Genomic DNA, 22,830 nt, shown 5'->3' on the forward strand with positions numbered 1-22,830 from the left:
TAAACCAGACCTTATGGAAGCTGTTAAGCTCACTGGTGCAGTGACACTTGCTATTATTACAAAAGGGTATCTTGAGAAAAATAGGAATTTACCAAAGGATATCACAAATTAAAAAAATTTAAAATAAAATAAAACGAATATGGCTGGAATGATATTAACAACAATGTTTGGTGCTGTAGCTAATGCAACTGCTTTCGTTGGTGGTTCTGCCTTATTTCATGCATTTGATAAACAGAATGCTGCAGATGAACGAAAGCGTCATGATTTAGCATAAGAAATTGATTTAGCATAAAAAATTACAAAAACAATCTGCAACATGGTCCCAGAATAGGATAAAACACCTAGATTTCCTTGCAGAACAACAACAGAAACAACATCAAGCAAAATCACACATGTTAGATATGGAAGATTCTATCCGCTATTACGACAGCATCCATCCTGAACCTACTTTAAACCACTTTTATACGCCTAGTGAATCTCAGAAAAAGTATGAACAAATGTACATTGCAGGTAGTGTGGTGGGATCTGCGGTGTTATCAAAATTTCTTTAAAATAAATGAGTGATGACGTGGTATTTGAAAATCCTGCCTATGAGGCTGATTTAGGAGATGGTATGGGTGATTATTATGATGCACAAGCAGCGAATGATGATATTCTTAGAGAGGAATTGGCTGGAGATCAACAAGCAGCGAATGATGATACTCTTAGGAAAGAATTGTCTGGAGATAAACCATCTGGAGATGTGCCACGACCTCCAAGAAAAGCTTTAGAGATAGCTAAAGCAGACATTGATGCAAAAGAAAAATTTTTAAAGGAATTTATGCGTATAAATAACTTAAAATTAAGGGAGGGGAAGTCTATGGACGAACTGCGTTACAAACTGAAAATTGATGAAAACAGGGATATATTTTATAATTCATCACAAAGGACAAGCGTTTGACTAACAAAATATAGTAGTAAAGAACCTTTTAAATTTTCATCTGTAAAAGGAACAGGAACAGCAGAATTCACAAAATTTTTTACAAAAAATGATGTGGGAGAAACTCCAATGCGCGAAAATGTGGGAAAACAACAGGTGGAAGACGATTGTTTCCCGAAGAAGGGGCAAGTTCTAGTACACCTATTCCTCTGGAACCTGAAGTTATCGATACTTCTGAAGACAGCAACCTTGTACAAGACACCAATCTTGATACAAATGAAACAAAGTTTGTTGATGTTGACCCTAATGATGTTGATGACATTCAAGAGACCACTTTAAATTCAAACGAACCTATAACAACAAAGAATTCTAAATTTGATGAGATCATAGACTATTTCAGAAGACAGTTTAAATCTATTAAAAGAAAAATATAGTCGGTCACGTGACAGAATAAAAGATAAAATAAACACACTAAGACAAAATGATGATCTTGAAATGATGCCTTTAATTGAGCATGAAGAACAAAATCTTAGAGAAATTGATGAAGCAGAATCCGATGAAGTGACTAATTTGAATGAAAGAAGTAAAAAACATTTTAAACAATTGGTTGAAAATTTTCGTGATACAGTCAATGATGCAAAAGAATCCTTAGGAGACCGATTAAAAGCTTTATTCAAATTGAAGGGCTTTAAACTTGCTACTATTGTTACTGCTGTTATTTTAACTTTATCTGCCATTGGTGCAAGTTTCGTGTATGGTAAAGGCTCTTTAGTAAAACCAAGTGGACCTTCTAAGCCAGGACCAGTTACACCTGGACCTGGACCTGATACACCCAGTAAACCTATAGGACCTGGAAAACCAGATACACCTAGTACAACTAATAAAATTACGCAAAGTCTGATAAAATTTAAAAATTGGTTACTTTCCTTAGGTTCAAAAGCTCTAGCAGCACTCCCTGGAATTCTAGGAACCATTGTATCCACTCTCTTAAAAGCAGCTGCAGGTGTGGTAGGATTTTTAGCGGAACATGTGATTATAGCTGTCGCTGTCACGATTTTAGTTGTGATTCAAATTGTAGTGAATAATGCAGGAACAATTAAAAATAAAGCAAAAAAAATTTCTTCTAAAATAAAGTGATGACGACGAGTGCAGCGAGTATGAATCTACGCTTTCATGGAACAAAGAGACAACCCTTAAGGACAAGTATTAATCAGTATAAAACAGTTCGTGTCGCAAACGCTATTATTCCTACAACTTATTTTAATATTTCAAGGTTCGAGAAGAATAACTATTTACAATTTGCAGAGTTGGCCCCAGGTAATACTTTTAGAAATGAGGGTTCTGTTTATATTTCTGAGGGACTTTATAGCATTGACTCTTATATCAAAGCGCTACAACATGCACTGAAGAAAAAAGGACATCAGAACAAGATGATGATCACTTATTTGGAAAACGAAGGTAAAATTGTGATAAAAGTGAAGCCTCCTTTTATAGTGTGGATCCATAAGGAATTACGCACCTTATTGTGAATTAGGTTGGAAGATGCGCGTATTATCAACACAGTGAAAGGAGGAGACCCTTGTCAATTTTTACCCCATCAAGAATATCGTATTTGTTGTAATATTGTGGATGATGGTAAAAATTTTTTAGATGGTGTTCCTTCTGATATTATTTCCACCTTTGTCGTGAAAGGAAAAAATTATGGGGATCTTGTGGAATACAGTTCATTACAAAAAGCCATGATTCAAGATTATGATTTTTCCTATGTCGAAATTGACATCAAAAATCAGCACAATGAATCCATTGAATTTAAAACCCTGTGTACTGTAGATTTACTGTTAGAATAAAAGGATGGATGTCTTAGATTCCATCCCCGAACAGGATGAATTTCGTTTTGAGCAGATTGAGCAGATCAAGTCAGACTTACAACAAAAAATTGGAAGACGACGTAAACTGTATAAAAATTATAAAAAAATTTCAAATATCATTCATTGGTTAGAAACTAGCTTTTTTATCGCAGGAGCAGGAATCGCTTCGATTGGCGCAGGTGGTGTTATTACCAATATTGTTACTTTACCTATCGCTGTTGTTTGTACTATGTTAGGCACAACAGGTAAAATTGTTGTTCCACAATTAAGGAAAAAAATGAAAAAACATAAAACAATCTGGATCCACACACAAGATCATTTAAACGATGTGAATAATTTACTCTCACACGCGATTACGAATGAGCATATCTCTGCGAGTGAGTTTGACCTTATTATTCAGACATATAAAAAATCCAATAAAGTTACAGAGAATCTGAAATAACTTGACTTTCATCGGTGATTAACTGTTTGGGCTATTTTAGCGAGTCAGACTAAAGTAATGAGGTAACTTTATAAGAAGGTGACACTTCTTATAAAATTATACCTCTTCAGGTTGTCGGAGTACTCAAGTACACCGGCAGCGTTAACACATTTGACTGCATGTTGGCACTCCATCAGGAAGATCCCGTATTCATCTAATGACCTAGCATGATCGACCTTTATGCTAGGCCAGTTGAGCGCCCTCTTTATGTATGCCGCTGCCACCACCTCAGGGTCACCATATCGTGCCTCGAATTCCTTCCAGATGGCCGCGTAGCCAAGGTAACCTTCTAAATGGGCATACCCAACAACGATCTTGTGGGCCTCCCTAGTAGTAAACTGCTCTAAATAGTTTAGCCTCTCATCGTCAGAGTCCGTGTAGGCCACTATTCTGGCCCTAAACTGGCACTGAAACCGCCTAAATTCGATAGGGGTACCACTAAACTTGGCAATGTCACACTGCGGCTTTTTTAGTTCCTTCGCAACTGCAAAGATGGCAGCACCATCAGACACAACGCTTGTCGGCACCGGCTGTGCTGGCAAGAACGGCTGACTTAGCGGGTCCAAAGTAATGCCCTGCTTGGCAACAGAGGTTGCAACTACAGGTTCTACCGGCATCTCAATGTCTCGATTTGTAGGGATGTCTTTCACGATAGGGAGTTTGCCCCTTTGTGATGTCCTTGATGGACAAGATCTTGTCTCGAACTCTTCTAATATTTTTGCCTTAGCATCCGCCACGGCAAGTTTTGTTTGCAAGTTCATCTCCTCCTCGCGAAGGGAGAGGTCCAATTTCGCACGTTCAAGCTCCTGTTTTTCCTTCAGGGAGGTCGCCTGAGCAAGAATTTCTGCCCTTTCTTGTTCGAGGCTTATACGAAGTTCCTCAAGCTTTGCAGCCGTGGACGATACCTTGAACCCAACTTGCGACACGCTTTTATGCAAGCCTGATTCCTTGTCATGAAAAACGTTCTCCTCAGGTTCCTTTGGATCATTACTAAGGAGCCAATCCTCTGTCCTTTCCCTGAAGGACAAATATGCTTGGTTAGCATGCCTAAAGTTTAACTCCTCGACTCCTCGATCTTCGTCATTTAACAAAGTAAAATAATTCCCATGACACACGAGAAGGATCTCATATGCCTGGAGCCAGGAACCGTACTCTCTTCTAACTGGTACAATGTCAGGTACACCCTCCTGCTCTGCTGACTCGATGCTAATAATCAAACTGTCCTGTATCAAATCAACCTTCCTCGTGGCGGAGGTCAGCGCCCGTATGGCGCGATCCAATTCATACTCATGACCCTTGGCTGTCATGCTCCTAGCCCGACTGCTCCTCCTTGGCACATCCGGGTCCATGATAATCGACGTAGATTCGTAAATAATGTAGGATTGCGAGTTGTTCCCAGCCGTGGCAAGTTCAAAAATGCGTCAACCATTCGAATCGATATACCAAAGACGAAAACGAACTCTGAGGTAGACTTCGACAAAATGACGTAATGACGATTTACTGAAAGAATACAAATAGCAAAAATCATAGATATACAAATTTGTACAAGAACTTACACAAGTACCATACTAGTACATGCACGAACAAGATGTCTCTGCAGTGGTCACAACCAACTCGACCCAGCTTAAAGAACAGCCAATGTTTACTAGGAACCCTACCATAAGCCTTAATTGGCCAACCTACTAGTATTCCAAAGATATGAACCCCACAAAACCCTGGTTGTGACATTGTCCTCAAGCTGAGACCATGTGCAGTGACACCCTTCCCGTATACATCAACACGCCTGACGTGTGGCACCATCTGCGCGAAGGACGGCGAACTAACCGTCCTCGCTCCTACTGTAAAACCTGCCCAAATCTCCCTGAATGAGAAACGGGACAGTTCCAACGCTTCACAATACGTAACATGGGATAGCTTGGCTCTCAAATAAGCCCATAGACACACGAAAGTGACAATGATAAGTACAAATATAGGCGGACAATACCCGGACTCCTCAACCATGTGCGAAACTCCGCGATGGGCGCAGCCATCTTGGTTCAGGCCAAGTGACAAATTACCGTCACCCAAACGCTCTATTTACATGGATTAATTATCATAACATAAGTCACAAAGTAGCCCATTTTGGCCGAAGGATTGTCCTGCACAAACCTACCGAATCTTTATCCCAATGGCCCTAAACTACATGGGTAAACAACCACAATCTTACAGCGAGAATCGAAAATATTCTCCTCGAAAAAGCTTATTTGACGTAAGACCCAAACGAGGCTCGACTTTGTTAAAGGGCTAGTGGCCCCTACACCATGGCACATCAGCACACACTGCGTGCGTATTTCGGTGATTCTCAGGAAAATGTACATTTTGCAGTTTCGTGTTATCTGGAAACTTTGTCTCCTTTAATCCTTTTTTGTTTTTATAATATTTTTCTAGGGGTAATACACTATTGGTATCTTGTGTAGGCAGAGCTCGAGCTGCTTAAATAATTTTTTCTTGAGCCCCTGAAGTTCAGCCTACTCTAGCTGTTTTGTCAGTCCTGTTACGGACACATGCGTGCAAAGCTGAATAATTAACATTGTATTTATCAATCACCAGTTATGCCCAAAACAATGTATTAGTGTCCTTTTCAGGAAATAACAACAAGACTGAATTAAAAACGTGTGGATTTTATTTCAAAACAAGAAAATATTGAACTGTTTAACTCGTTTTTTTAAAAATCATTAAGTTTACAAGATACCATTCTAAATGGAATATGAGACAAAACACTTTCTTTATACTGACACGAACGGCTCTGTAATCCTGATGAAAATGCTGCAGACCATGAGTATATGCCATTTTTAGGAAGAGTTCCGCTTTTCCCTGCTGTAACTGGACTGACGGCTGTGTAACAGGACTGACAGTTTGAGTAACAGGAATGACAGTATCAAAGAGATTAATGCATTTGTCTTTAGTAACGGGACTGACCATCGATAACAGGACTGACAGTTTGCATTATGAGTGACTAGATTTTGAAAAAGGTGTAACAGTTAATAATGCCGTTATTGCACAAATAAGTTGGATGATTGTTCTGATAACCTGGAACATTGTTATCTGACTATACTGGGAATTATAGTGCCCAGTATGGTCAGATAACAATGATCCATGTTATCATAACAATTATCCAACTTATTTGTGCAATATCAAACCACATTGATTATTACGGTACCGGTACACCTTTTTAAAAAATCCCAGTCACCCATAATGTTGCACAGATTCACAGAGTGATAATTAGGTCATACAACTTATGATCGATTTCAACATGGTCTCGATTCTTTGTTATCTTTTTCGGAGGATCAATGATGGTAAGGACTCTTGCAAAAGAATACCAGCAAATATCCTTAGGTGTAGGCCAGAAATATCTATTATGACCGATCCGGGACATTGCATCAATTTCAAGATCAGTTTCGTCTATGTTCTTGATGACTCCTGGGTAGTAATTTCCGTCATATTCAGCCATGCACCATTTCCCAATGGCTTGTGGTATTCGACTCGATGACTCGACGACGCGATGACTCGATGACGCGATCAAGTTGGAATCTTTTTAAAGAATATCACTGCTTGGACTGTAATTTATACATAGAATCATAAGTGGAGGAAAATAAAAAAGAACCGATCATTACCAACCCCTTTCCAGCTGTTTTCACCGTATCTAATCCGACCATTTTTCGTTTCCTACAAGTTCGCATTTTTGATAAAACCATGCGCCATGTTGCTATGCAAGCCACTGGTATCTTTACCGTCAATACAGCTGAATACACCTAAATATAGCTGGTTCAGATCAACCTCCTACCCAGGTTCTTTACGAGCAGAAGTTACAATGTTAAAATGACACGCGAGTTCCTGGAGACAAGGTTGGCTCTGGATATCCGTTCAGCACGGCAATATTAAATGTCCTATACACCTTTCCAGAAATGGGGCGCTGAGTGTCCGAAATAGTGATGTCATAAGGGGAAACTAGGCCAGTGGTGGAGGGACAAAGGAGATAGTCATGGTTGACCAACACACTTGAATGCCTTTAATGACGGACAAGGGGGAAAAAGTTAGGCTAGTTCCAATGCAAGCCACCAATTTCGGAAAGCATGTAGAGGGGCTGATGTATGGGGGGGGGGGGCAGATGTCAAGGGACGGAAGAGAGACTGAGTGACTGAGTCTAAAAAACTGCACATATGCGAAATTCCGATTGTTGACAGACTACCACATGACATCTGACATTGGCCACTAGAAGCTTGTTTGTCAATTAAATCTCCGGTCATTTTGCATGCTATGAAACTTCCGCGAGTCCTTTAAATATCAAAATCAATCGCGGGGACCAATCTTCAGTGGCCATGGCTGGGGGGGGGGGGGGGGGGGCACATCCTTCCACATACCGTAGCTGGGTATGGGAAAGGCCGAGCTAAAACCTCTGCTGTTGCAGCGGTAGCCCGGAGACCAGGATCATGGGATTCCGTATTTTAGCAAAATCCATAGCAACGATCGCGTCATCGAGCCATCGCGTCGTCGAGTCATCGAGTCGAATACCACAAGCCTTTCCCAATAAGGTCGTGGTCATCAGACACTGAGGCTAGTGGCCTCAAAATGTCTTTCTCCATTTTTGATGTCTGAAAAAATAATACATCTAAATTCTGATGGAAACCCATTGGACAATGTTTGACTTTGTTCGTAAGTACGGAACTTTAATCTGTTTAAATTCCAACCATTTCCTAGCAATATTCAAAAGTAGCTTATCTCTACCTGATAACCTTAAGTAATAGCATGCACATGTAGGCCTACCTTCTCTATATTGTGGTTCTCATCAACCTCCCCTGGCTTGGGTGCATTTGGTTCCAGTTCCATGACTTTGTCTTTCTCATGGTTACTGGCTGTAGACATGTTATGCTGCAAGACATCAGAAATTTTGCATTGATGCATTGTCCGGGTGCATTGCGACGAGGATTTCAACGTACATGAATGTTAGGATGCTTTTACCATGGAAGTATTATAATACTTCCATGCTTTTACCTAAGACTGTTTACTATTATCAAGCATGCACCAAGTATCTACAGCCTACCTTTTCAGTTCCATCCTGATCTACCACAGCTGGTGGGGCATTTTCCTGGTCCTGGTTGGCAGGTTGATTAGGCATATCAAGCTGCAAGAAAATGGTGCATGATTTGAATGCTTGATACCCAGTAAATAAGAATGTTTGATATGGACAGGGTACTGAGAACTGATACAGCTAAAATGACATGTATGTCCCGTGTGCTTGCACGCATGATCCGCTTGTTTGTAAACTGCACCAATATGGTATAGCTTACTCAACCTGTACCTACCAAAACGTTTTCCTTTCTCTCAAACATGAAGGACTTTCCAGGAACACAGTCACAGACGCCTACTTTACATAAGGGGCAGCCAACATCCCGGAAAAAGATTTTGCCATGGTGGAGACGTACGATTTGGTGAATGGTCATTGTTCCTGCAAGTGCAAAGAAAAATCACATGTATAGTAGTATGAATAGTATTAATAACGCTGTAGAAGAATTTTTTTTGCTCTCATTAATAATAAAATATACATTATGTGGCAAAGAACTACATGTAATCTTTAGCAGGAGTTGGAAGATCTTGACCAAGCTTGAGTAGACCATCGGCTGTTCGTTTAAGCACACCACCAATGCCATCCGGGGCATCCTTTCCATGAGATGCCTCAAAGAAGTTCCATGTAGCATCAGTGAACCTGTCCAGGTAAATCGAAAAAAGGAAGAAGTTTCTCTTCTGCCGGTACTGGCTGGATGGGCCATCGCTGAAGAAGTTGATCTTTTGCACACTTGGGAAGTTTTCAGCCAGCCAGTCTAGGACAGGACGTAGATATGCCCAAATTGCAGCAGGGTCACGCTGCCTACTGTCCGAGACTGTGCAAAATGGAATAGCCTTGCCCTGTCCAACGTAAAGGCATCCTGTATGAAGCGTTGTTTGCACGTGAGATCCACCATAATGAGCAGCTTGTATCTCATTGCTCCAGCCGCATGCATAATTCTCACTGAAGTCAATATGAATGAGACATTCGTCAGGTCCCATATCTTGCTTGATCTTCCTATACACCCTGTACTGGTTTTTGATGTGGAATACTTGTCTTTTTATGCGCTTGATGATAGCATGGAACTTTTCAACCAGACCTTCAAATGTGTCTCTCACGAATTCCTTCGCAGTAATGTGGAAGCCTTGCTTATCGGTCGTTGCAGCCCACTGTAAATATGTTACTTCAGCATCGTTTTCTGCTACCTGTACCAATTCCACCTCGCGATCCTTACACGTGTCACAACGTCAATTCATGCAATCCATGCTATTTGGATTACAGCAGACAGACTCAGCCAACAATTCTTCATCAGTTGAGTTGATTGCTTTCAGTATGTGCAGTTTTTTAGTCAGAAATGATGCATTTTCGTGCAGTTTGCACTGGCATGTCCTCCTGTCACTTGTCTTTGGTGGTTGGACCCAGTATGGCCTCAGTCTGCAAAATGCTGCATAAGAAATCGTTAAGTTGCTGTTCTGAGAAAGGAATTTGAGGTGCAGGTTTTTCAGGCTGTCTGTCAAGATCTGTCAGGTTGTCTGTCAAGCTGCTTCCTAACCTTAAATTTTGTGGCCGTATCAGTCTTGCCAGTAGTCATCCGAGAAACATCATCCTGTTCGTAATATTCTTTCACGAGGTCCTGTTGAGACTTTTCGAGGTGCTGGTTTTTTACCAGTATTTTCACATAGTCTCCTTCTCACACCGATAAGATTTTGAAGTCGTTTTTGAAATCGATATTTTATAATGACGTGTCCGCAGGCATTTGAAGCGGTTTTTCTTTTTGTCAGAAGATCACTTGTTGCACAATATTTTGCCTTCATGTCCGCAAGTAATGAATGATGAAAGTCTAGCGATTTTCTGACTTTGGTTGGGACATTCAAGTGCTTGAGAAGTATGCGTGTTTTAGACCTGGGTGAGTCAACAGTTTGAAGTTTTTTCTGTAATCGACTGAGGCGTTTTCTGTACTTTTCAACTTTACGTTCTGCAGTTGCCACTTTCTTCTCCAAAGACCTAAATACGGGCAAGTAATGTGATGTACTTTAGTCTTTCCAAAAGAATCCTTCCAGACCAAGAATCTACGAAGATCTCCAGGATCACATGATGATATGGACGGTTGGTGGGTCAATTGAGACAGAAACGACTGCAAACTATTGTGAACGCTATCTTGTCGCTTTTTCTTATTCGAATTACTCCACACGCTGTCGAGATATGATATTCTTGATTCGATAGCATCCATGTTCATCCTGAAAAAACATAAGGGTTCCCTTCCTTAGTGATATCCTGTGCAAACACATTGATACCAGACGTTTTTGGACTAGGAGCTGGAGTAAAGTGCCTACTCATCATAGTATTGCTATCAAGAGCCATCAAATCTACTGTATGTGGGCCAAATTGCTTCTCAACACTGGACCAAGAGCTCCTTGACAACATTACATCAGACATATTCAATGACCGCGATGGAGCATCCGCTGGATTTCGTGATGATGGAATATGAAACAAGTTGAGTTCAACATTTAATGAAAACACCACAGTGAAGATTGACTTGATGAGATCATTCAATGCGCTACTTTTACCCCCCTGGTTCCCCCAAACATCCACTAGAACCTTACTATCAGTCAGTATATCAACCCTAGTATCCCTGATTTGGGGCGCCATTGACTCCAAAACACGCAAAAGGGCATCGGTCTCCTTTTGATTTATCGATCTGTCATCATTTTTATCCCAAAAATCGGAGAATTGTCTACCACTGTGTTCACCTGACAAGACCACCGCACCATACTTGTACAAAGAGGCATCGGTAGCAAGGATTAGCTGTTTATGACACTCACTCCTCCAAGACATGTGCCCATCCCATTCGTCCAAGAATTCCCAGTGTTGAATCTCGGCAAACAGCTTCGGATACATCTCCACCTTCCCACTATTATTGATACAGAGAGAAATCGCCTTCGCCACTTCCCTCGTATACAATTGCGCCCCTGGTACCGCTAGCGCCATCGAAATACACTTGCCTAGAAATCGTTGGAGGGTTTTCAAATCGATTTCACGTAACTGAAGGATAGATGTTCTCAAACATTTAAACGTTTGCTTCTTATCTACCGGTAAAATATACGCGAGCCTATCAGAGTCCACAATAAAACCTAGGTGTTTGAGAGATGTGATGCCATCAAGGTTACTCTTATGCAGCGCAAAGAAATAGCCTAATCTTGTTAGAAGCTCCAGTAAAGCAGAGCCAGTTACCACAATACCACACACAATCTGGCCAGTGATTTGGTTAATATTCTCAAAGCCAAATCTATCATCAATATACTGTGTAGTACAAATGCCTTTCTTCCGTAGATACACTGTTGGCACCATTCCAATCGTTTGATATACATAGGGAGATGCCCGCCATCCAAAAGGGAGGGTGTTGTATTGCATTACGTAACCGCCAAATTGGATGCCAAAATAGGCCCTACACTCATTAGACAATTTCACATGGTTGTAACCAGATTTTTCATCAAGTGCTACCATCTTAGCTCCCTTACCCACGATCCTATGTATGTCTCTCAATGTTTCCATTCTGAAGGGGGTGTGTTTAGTCCATAAATTTAAGAACCTTTCATCATGACAGAGTCGTGGCTTCGTTGGCTCAACCGTCAATGGCATTATAACACGGGGCATCGCACACTCCCCTACATTGCCTAGCAAACTTATGGCACCATTTCTTATACCTTCTTCAAGCTTTCCTGCAATAAATGACTCAAAACCAATGCATGTACTAGAATTTGGGAGAAACGTTTCCGGTGGCACCTCAGAATCATACATCTTCCCATTAAATTTACCTTTGTAGGGTTTAAAGAATTCCCTGGCATCCACCCCATCTTTTAACCAATGCCTTATTCGATCACATGGAAGACCTGAATCCTCTACTTCATTCAAAACACGGTGTCAATCCTCATAATGGTTATGGATTTCACCCGCGACAAACCTATCAGGATCACGTAATGGCAAGGATTTAACATCTAAGGGCACATTACCCTCTAACACCTGCTCAAACGGTATCGCAGGGGTTGGAGATTGAAGGCTCTTTCCCGAATTCAATGTAGTCCAGTGCACTCCCTGATTTACACTCGACATTGCCGTCACCGGGTCAAATGGACACTTGAACTCCCAGTGAGGGATATCGAAACCACAAATGCTCCTTCCCTGAAACAGAGCAAATCCGGAATACAGTATTTGGAAAGAACCTTCAATCCCAACCCACGCAAGATAGAATCTCACTAGGGACTTAGTATCCCCGGGTTTGGATTGTCCAAAAACAGATATGCTCATGGCTGCCAATTATAACTTGAGTTTTACCAAACAAAGCTTATCACTTATTCATCAAACATTTACTTTAACCCTATTCCTTGCCCTTTGCCTGCTTCATTTTGTCACAATCAACAATGTAATGGGAGGGTGAGTTACAAAAATAACATCCCTGACCAGACTGGGACGTCCCCCTACCCCTACCACGTCCTCTATAATAAGGCCTTGAATACCCTCGACTATAACCCCGGCCATACCCACTGTATGGCTGATAAGGATATGGTTGAAACGCCCTCTGCGGGGGGTACACACTTTCCAAGGGTGATGCACGTCTCTTTCTTGGCGGAGGACTAGAATCGGAGTCATCATCTTCAACTACAGACTTCTTAGGCTTATATGACTTAAGGGACTTCGACAACGCCTTTCCAACAACATCCTGGTCACCACCAAGAACGCTTATGACAAATTTTGGCAGATCTATCTTCCCCTGGTTGTAACGGGCCTGGCGCGACACTTCTTGATACATAGGAGCTCTTTCACACCTTTCAATAACGCTAAAGTTTCAAGCTCCTGCAGAAGCAGCAACATCAACGATTCATTAGGTTCAACCTGTGTTGCTAGTGACCTGACCTTTTGCTTCATCACCTCCACGTCATCGTGCTTGAGCTTATCTGGTAGAGCAGGCCTAACTGTTGCCGCCGCTCCCTCTTCCGACCTACTTTTCTTTACCGGGGGTGCATCGCTCGTTGATGGCTCCTGTAAACAAAATAACTCATGTGATGCACATAACCAACTGGCCCCACCGCGATACTTTAAGTAACATTACTAATACTAGACACGAGAAAAAAACGAGTCTACCAAAAATTCTCAAGAGAAAACTTACCACTAACTGCTGACCTCTCGGCTGTCCCTTCTCATTAGCATAAACTATTGCCAGGTGCACGAGCAATCTCCAATTGGACGTGTTCGGTTCCTTCTCCGCCAGTTCAAATATATCCTGGGGTGGGGAGTCTATGAGCCCACTTACAAACTGCTCCATCTCCATCTCCGTAGACTCCTCGGTCACAGTGTCCAGATCCGGTCTTGCGAACTGCTTCACCTGCTCTACGTCTACATCCCTGAGCCTCTTTACCAAAGGCAGGAGGTTCACCCCTCTCAGGCTGTGCCTCCTTTTCAGTACAGTTGGGAGAACCATTGCCTAAAATTGTAAAAGGATATAAGTTATTCCATCAATACCAATATCCTAACCTGTTACAATTTACAAAGCCACCAATGCACCAACGAACCCTTAGTATGCCTAAGATCATTAGTGAAGACCACTGCCAATCAATATGCACATGTAGGGCCTACAGAGCAAATTCATTTCCATGAACATGATGAAAACACCCCAATACACACGATATTCAAATAACTTATACCCTTCCTAGGCTATACAAACTATTTCACAGCCAAACCCACATTACACGAAACTAGTACTACCCATATGTACACTTTAACAAAGGCGCATATTTACTACCAGTTCGCCATTCATCATGTTCATGCCATTGTATGTAAGGCCGCCCTCGACTCGACACATTCCAAGATGGCGTCCTGCATGCCTACATAAGCCTCCGGGCTTTCCTTTTGCCATACTCGGCTTTGCCCTCAGGGCTGTTCTTTCGCCATACTCGGCTTTGCCCCCCGGGCTTTTCTTTCGCCATACTCGGCTTTGCCCCCTGGGCTTTTCTTTCGCCATACTCGGCTTTGCCCCCCGGGCTTTTCTTTTGCCATACTCGGCAGCCATTCTCGGCTTTCAAATCGAGAAATTGGAGAATTGACAGAGCTCCTCGACTTACCGATCCGTTCTGGCCAAGCGTCTAACACCGAATGATCGAGCAATGGTTTCGCTGCGCATGCGTCACTTGTGATGAATACTAGCTACACATTTAGTTTGTTCAAAATATGCCTAACAGAACTGACATGCAATAAACATACTCGCACATTTTTTTATTTAAGTTCACCTTTTCTATTGAATGTTTTAATTCGGCGCCATTTTAACTTGACCTTGTCAAAGGGATTGGTAGTGACATCTTTCGGACAGACGAAGAACCAAGCTGCTGTCAATCTAATGGTTCAAGAGTAACAGGAATTGCTGGTAACAGGACTGACAGGAGAACCATGGGACAGGGGTAAAATCATTTTTTTAAGGAACTCACGCTATATAAGCAAGCAAAAGCAGACATGACTGCAAAATAGATCTATATATCAGCACAAAGAAGGAAGAAAAATAATATTATTCTGCTTTCAGATATATTTACTGACAAAAAATATTCTGGAAACTGTACACTGGGACACAGTAAAAAGTCTAAAAATATTATTTTGAGCAAGGATATGTTCAATTCTTTTTGGTTTACAAACTGGTAAATCAATATCATATCTGAATCTGGGTATAATGGCATTAACAACTTGGCCAAATGTTATTTTTCCCAAAGAAAATATGTTTTAAATGCCTGGGACCAGAAATGTACATTTTCCTGAGAATCACCGATTTCCCTACATGCTAATATTATCACGTCCCGATCCAGCCTACACCTGTAAAAGCCCAGCACATGTAGCCTATAGGTCAAACTGTTCTACATGGAAGCACTGACCAGCGGCGCCTGATGAGACGAGATATACATGAAAAAAAAGCTTTCATCTTGCTTACTAGTACTGCCTACCTTTTCATCAGTCTGTTCGTCGCTATCACCACACTTGCCATCTTTTAAAACAGCATAAAAAAGCGCAAGATAAAAAAGCAGATTCAACGCAAACAGATTAATTTTCACTGAACACGTGCCTCAATGCTTCATTGAATTAGATGCCACTGCCCTCTCGCGTTAAGGACAATAATCGCACTTTCAACGAAGGGGTAACATTGAAGGGTTGAAACTTTCATCGAAGGGTTACTTACAACGAAGCCCCGGTACAAACGTTTTGCAATGCATTTCGTGTGGTTAGCAAATGAACTAGTCTAGCTCAGTTTTTTTTGTGGGGGATGTTTGGTGGGTGTACCCCGCCACTCAAAATGTCTTGCATTAGACATTCTTTAGACATGAATATGCTGAACATTTTTCAACGAATTTCGAAAGGTTTGCAAATGAGCTAGTCTAGCTTAGCATTTTGGGCGAGGCAATCAGAGATGTCTTGTGGGGTTCCACACCACTCAGTAGTCAATGGTAATTCTTGTGAACATGTACATGTGAATCTGCTGAACATAGTTCAATGAGTTAATAAACGAGCCAGTCAAGCCTAGTTTTGGTCCATTATTTATCCCATCCTCGCCACAACGAGCTCGACAGACGTTCATTTCATTTGACATTGACCCTTTAGGAGCCTTGAAACACATACAAAAATTGATTAACTTTTCAGCTATGTTGACCCCCACCCCCTGGGCACCTGCTTTACACAGTGTACCCCAAAAAACGCAACAGTCAGGAAAATTGTGATTGTGGGGAAACCAAATATCACAGCCATGTAAAATTGGTTTTGCTGGATGGGACAGAGCATAAGCTTCATTTTGATACAATGTGAAAGTTAATCCAGTTCCAGGTGGCTGCATAATCATTGTTTCACTAAGGTGAGGTAAAGTAATAAATGCCGCATGTTTCAATCCATGAATAAGGAACAGCAGAGCATCTTGATTTCAGACATGTTTAATAACAAAAACATAAGAAACACAGATAATGTCACTTAAAATAACAAGTAAAAAAATGATGGCACTTTCAGCTCGTTTTATAAGAAAGTCACTTATGGCACTGCCTATGCAAGTATCTTAAGACCCCTTACTGTCCGACTGCCTCCACATGTCCACGCACCTCTGCTGATGCATTCCTGAGCCCGGCTCCGCATATGTGCAGCTGCCAATTCTCTAGAAGTTCATCAACTTCTGATATGGTTTGGCAGATTCAGCAAGGTTTGCAGGCGGTGTGGTGAATACTGTGGACTCTCCTTTAGTCCACATGGGGTGAGTGAGGCCTTTCCATTCTCACAACGAGAATAAACGAAATAAATGTATAGGTCCAGTATTGATACACACTTTTAATTACTCCACAAACTTGTATACCGCATACAGTTCACACTTAAGTGATCGAAACAACGTGAAGTATTCATACAGGAACGAAGTGACAATGAAGTTGCTTGAAACGTAACGACGTGAAGTGTAGTATTCATGAAGTGTTCATGAAGTGTTCATGAAGTGTTCATGAAGTGGTTCAATCTGCAATATTGAAAGTAAAAATCCTAAACATATTGATTCTATAAGAAACCTAAATTATCTCGTTAAAACAGAAAACGACAAATCGAGAATTATAACTCTACTTACAAGGCTGGCTCTATCAAATCAACATAAACTGCTGGACCATCCGTCCAGAACGAAAGAATATGGGGCACATTTGCCACCTAGCCTACTTTAGGCCTTCACAGGCTGGACCATTTGTCCAGAAAGAAACAGAAGGGGCACTTTGCCACCTTGCCTATTTGGACCGTTTGTCCAAAGCAAAAGAAGAGGCACGTCTTGCCACCTTCACAACCTAGGTCTCACTGAATCTTCTAAAGTAACAAAGTTCTAACATCCTGAAAGTGACCCATGGTCAAACCGATTTATGAAAGGCGTACCAGGACATATCACTCTTCAGAGAGGAAACTAACTGCAAGCTGCAGGAAGTTGTAAATTCTTGAGATGCTGGGTTGTATACTAATTAACGGTGACAGGCACCCACACCTAACTAACTTTAACAAGCATAAAGTACATGAGACATCATACAGACCTACATGACTGAGAAAGTAAATTATTAAATTGTGATCTATGAATACCTAGACATCAAATAAAATGCAAATACAAAACTACCAAAACCTATATGATGATTTTGGGCGTTACAAATACCTTGTCCTTCAAATAATTATCTGTAAAAGGGAAGGGGCATCGTCCTGTCCCCACCACAAGTATCGAAAAGTACCCCGTACCCCCAGCTAACTGTTGGAAATTAGCTGCAAGATACGGTTTTGCAATTCAGCAAGGTTTGCAGGCAGTGTGTTAAATACCTTGTCCTTCAATTGACCCCACAAGAAGAAAACCCAAGGCGCGAGATTTGGCGAGCGTGGTGGCCACTCAATCTCATCATTCAGTGCCACAAACCTGTTACTAAAATGTTATTGGAGTTTCTCATGAACAATGAGGAACCTGCAAAACAAAACCTGCCAATTGGGGGCCCTGCAGGCAAGTGGACCATGGTTGTAATGAGAAAGCCATTTCCCGGATATTTCCTCCCTTAGTTACTCTACATGGGGAAATAGCACCAAAAATATTGTTTTATTGGTCCTTAATTCAACTTTGATGAGTTTTCGGGAAGAAATCAACAAAACTTAATTTTAATGGGAAATGCACTGGAAGTGTACCTTTTAGTACTGGTGCTGCCATCTGCAGGTTCCTCATTATCCGTCAACGGGGAGGGGTACCGTCCTGTGCTATCCACATGTAGCGAAAAGTACCTCTAACAAACTGTCGGAAATTAGCTGCAAGAACTGGCACAACATTGTTATTGATCATATTCAAGTAAACTTGACCATTTACGTTTTAAGAAAGGGTCTATGAGGAGACCATCCAAACAGTGAGTTTAGCCCGACTGTCATTTTTTCGGGATTCAAGATTGGTGGATTTCCTGCCTTGAAATCATCCGAAGTGAATTTGTATTTTTCCTTGCAGATTTTCAATTTCTCTGCATTAGGAGCTTGCCGTGAGTAACGTTCAGGTCTGGTCGTGCTAGGTTGCCGGCAGGTCAGACTGGTTTCTACTGGTAGCCTCTGGACCAGTTCACCTCTTCAGGTCAGGCTTAGGCCAGGTCAGGACAGGTGCTACCAGACTACCTACATGTTGCTTAGAGGTTGGACTCCATGAAGTCAAAAACTGTTTAGTGCAATTTGCTCTAATTTCCCTCCTGGACCATGGAAGCAGGTTTTCAGCTGTTCAGTGTCATTCAGAAATGCGGCTTAAATAGCACCTTACATGTTAGGGAATTGATAATAATTATTCTCTGCGATGGGACACTCACTCACACACCCCATATGACTCATAAAATCTGATAAAACCTGCAAACCCCATTTCAAAGGATTTTGATTTGAAAATAAAAGAAAGAGGAGAGAAGTACACATTACCGTCAATCGGGGTGACTTTGAAAGTTTATAGAGTGGTTCTTCTTGCTCCAATTAAAGTGACATTACGTACAATCTCAACCTCATGAAAAATTATAGGGCTGAATTAGATACAAAAGAGTTTAAGAAGGCATAAGCTTGTGAGAGTCTACCTTTCAAAGTTACCCCCTAACCAGGGTGACTTGTGACTTGTGACTTGTCTGCTTTCCACCGCAGATCCGAGTTGCTTCACAATGTTACACTTTTCCACAGAAAGACGATTTCGCACAAATTTGCCTCATTTCTTTTTCTACTGATCTAAAATGGTCCTCTATTTGCTTTTCATTGGTCCGTAGAAGGCAACATCAAGTGGTTGCATCATGTGAGTCGAATTTTTGGGAATGCAAACGAACCTTATGTCATGTAGTACACATATGTGACTCGCTCCACCAAAACTAGGCACTTGTCGCATCTGAACTTGACAGGTTGATACGGACTTGTTGTTCATTTCCCTATTGTAGACCTTTTGTGAAATCTATTACAAACTGATTTGGTTACATTTCACCAAAGGTCTAAAATAGGGAAATGAACAACAAGTCCGTATCAACCTGTCAAGTTCAGATGCGACAAGCGCCTACTTTTGGTAGAGCGGTTCACATATTTGCAGGACCCTAGGTGTGAAATAACATGAGAGACTGTCACCAATGATGACTTTGTGCCAGAAAGCTTTTTCACGGCTGATACAAATATCGTTTCAAACCAATCAGTGAAGCAGGTGGTATCGACCACTTTTGCTGCAGTTGTAACGAGTGCCTGGAGGTCCGCCAACAACCCAATTCTGCCAGAGACACTCTGCTTTGTATACCACATAGGGGGAAGCATATTTCCTACTGCAGAACTACAGAACATGAGGGAAGTGGAACTCTGTACTATCTTTGATTTACCCAGGATACTTTGTACCACGTTTGAATGTGCACTTTCTGACACCAGGATCATCGCATAGATTTGTTTCGTCGTAATCGAAGATGTTTTCAGGTAGAATGTCTTTCAAGCTTTTCGGCTTACTGTAGGGGAGTCTATACAACACCGCTGTGTCCGTCGTCCATTGTCGGCGTCTGTATCCAGTTTCAAAACAGTGGCATGACACAAAAATCGATATGACCTAATTTTCAAGGTGTCACAGAGGTCAAATGGCGTAAATTGGCCGTTTGAGTGCAACCATGGCATGTTTCTTTACGCTTAAGCTGTGAACTTGAAATTTCATATACATGACTCCCTACGTCATATAAGCTTACACTTAATTTCAGTCTGATCCGATTCTCGACTTGGCCACCAGGGGGCCAAAACTAAATGAAATGGCCAAGGGCCATTGTGCTCACCGTATAGATATTTGGTGGTTAGGAATTCATCCTGGTTACGAAACATGCTGCATGTATAGCATATAGGTCAAACCAAAGTCGATACAACATGAGATGTATCGTTGCATGGAGTAAAACTACAATACAAATATCATCGAAAGTAAGTCACTAATAAGCAAGATATTGCTATTTTTCCTTTTTTTAGTTTTGGCCTCCTGGTGGCGAAGTCAAGAATGAGATCGGATCGAAATTTGGTGTCCGAGGTTACATGACGTAGGGAGTGATGTGTACCAAGTTCATAGCTTTTGTGGTTGAGAAACGCGCCATGGTTACACTGAAACGGCCAATTTACGCCATTTGACCTATGTGACCTTGAAAACTTGGACATATCAAAAACCCTTATGATATGTGATGTATCCTTGCTAGGAGAACCTACCATCAAAATTTTATTGGAAATGAGTAACTCATAAGAGATATCACACTTTTTAGGTTTCCACTTCTGGCCCGTGGTGGCCAAGTCAAGAATCAGATTGGACAGAAATTCATTGTCAGAGGTTACATGACATAGGGAGTCATGTGTACCAAATGTCAAGTTCATAGCTTTAGAGGTTAAGAAACGTGCCATAGTTACACCCAAATGGCCAATTTACACCATTTGACCTCTGTGACATTGAAATTTAGGTCAAATCAAAAACCCATAGGATATGTGATGTATCCTTGCTGGGAGTACCTACCATAAAGATTTCATCGAAAACAAGTCTCTAATTAGCAAGATATTGCACTTTATTACCTTTTTTAGTTTTGCCCCCTGGTGGCGAAGTCGAGAATCAGATCAGACCGAAATTCAGTGTCTGCGGTTATATGACAAAGGGAACCATTTGCACTAAATTTCAAGTTCATAGCTTGTGTGGTTAAGAAACGTGCCATAGTTACACTGAAACAGCCAATTTACACCATTTGACCTCTGTGACCTTGAAAACTAGATATGACCTACTTTTCAAACATCTTTTTAGCTCAGCTGACTAAGTCAGCTGAGCTTGTCAAATGAGTTGTTCAGTGGCGTCCGTCTGTCCATCCATCCATCCGTCCGTTAAACCCATGGTGCACATTTTGTAACCGTAAGACCTAGAGACTTCAATTTTGCATTTCTGGATACTTCTGGTCAAACTCTACTTTCAAAACAAAATTTGTCGCCATTCGACCTACTTCCTGCGAGCGAGAGTGCATGAAGGAAACTGGCCTATATCGGCCTAGGAGCAGCAGAATTAGTCGAAATATGCTCTAATATTAAGATAAAATTCTTGAAAATCTATTTTATTGAGAAAAAGTTCAAAATTTTAACAGGAGAGGGCGGTACCTGCCTTTTAATTATTTCTGCCGATTCAAATTCCCGCCCGATGACGTCATCCATCAATGAAGTCTCCTATTTGCCAGTTCTCAAAACATGGCAACTACACAACATGAAATGGCCAGGGCCATTGTGCTCACCTCATGTGGAGGAAAGATGGATAAAGAGCATGGTATTGTGTCATGTAGTGTTAGGTTTGATGTAGGTCCAAGCAATTACAATTTCCCCAAAATGGCCAATTTACAGTACATTTGACCTATGTGACCTTGAAAAGTAGGTCAAATCAAAGAAGACCCCCGGTAACACATTGAATGGTTGTTAGAATTAGATGTACCTATGATATAAAATTAGTGCCAATCGGGCAAGTCATTACTAGAAATAATGGCATTTTGAAGAATTTAGGATTTGGCCCCCTCCCTGGAGGCCAAACGGCAAATCAGATCGCACCAAACTTCGGTACCTGAGATCACCTGACCAAGGAGTACATGTGTACTTAATTTGTGATCAATAGTCATTGCAGTTAAGAAACGTGCCATAGTTACGTCCCGACGGCGACAGCGAATTTACGCCATTTGACCTCTGTGACCTTGACAAGAAGGTCAAATTAAAAACCTGTGTGACATATACTGTATGGTGGTTAGATGTACCCATGATATCAAATTGGTGGCAATCGGGCAAGAACTTAAGGAATAATCACATTTTTAAGGTTTTTGGATTTTGCCACCTGGTGGTCAAGTGGTGAATCATATTGGACCAAACTTCGGTCCCTTAGATCACCTGACTAAGGGGTAAATGTGTACCAAATTTGGTATCAATAGTCTTTGCAGTTTAGAAACGTGCCATCGTTACATCCTAATGGCCAATTTACACCATTTGACCTCTGTGACCTTGAAAAGGAGGTCAAATCAAAAACCCGGAGGATATATGATGCACCTTTGCTAGAAGTACCTACCATATTTTTTTCAAAATTTCCCGACTACTATTAAGGGAGATATTGCATATTTTCACTTTTAACGTTTGGCCCCCTGGTGGCCAAACCATGAAACGAATCGGACCGAAACTTGGTCTCCAAGGTGTCATTACATAAGGGTACATGTGTACCAAGTTTCAACTCAATAGCTCTAACAGTTACGAAACGTGCCCTGCTAACGGACGACGGACGACGACGACGACGACAACGGACGACGGACGACGGACGCCACGGTTTGGGATAAGCTCACCTCTGCTAAGAGGTGAGCTAAATAGCAGTAGCTCCAGGAATAAATCACTGTTCACTTCAGCTTCGTAATCGATTGTACCCCCACTTTATTGTGTTTTGTGTGGTGTTCCTATTCAATCAACGATG

The 22,830-nt window shown here is 41.5% G+C and overlaps 1 long non-coding RNA gene across 1 annotated transcript in view; it reads right to left on the bottom strand.

Moving 5' to 3' along the window:
- Positions 1-7,659: 7,659 nt before the first annotated feature.
- LOC135489474 (uncharacterized) overlaps positions 7,660-22,830 on the bottom strand; it is a 110,208-nt gene continuing 95,037 nt past the window's right edge. The window contains exon 3 of the long non-coding RNA XR_010447168.1: positions 7,660-7,826. This is a non-coding gene — a long non-coding RNA (uncharacterized LOC135489474). The remainder of the gene's footprint in view (positions 7,827-22,830) is intronic.

The sequence above is a fragment of the Lineus longissimus genome, chromosome 6 (genome assembly GCF_910592395.1).
Source record: "Lineus longissimus chromosome 6, tnLinLong1.2, whole genome shotgun sequence".
Classification (NCBI taxonomy): Eukaryota; Metazoa; Nemertea; class Pilidiophora; order Heteronemertea; family Lineidae; genus Lineus; species Lineus longissimus.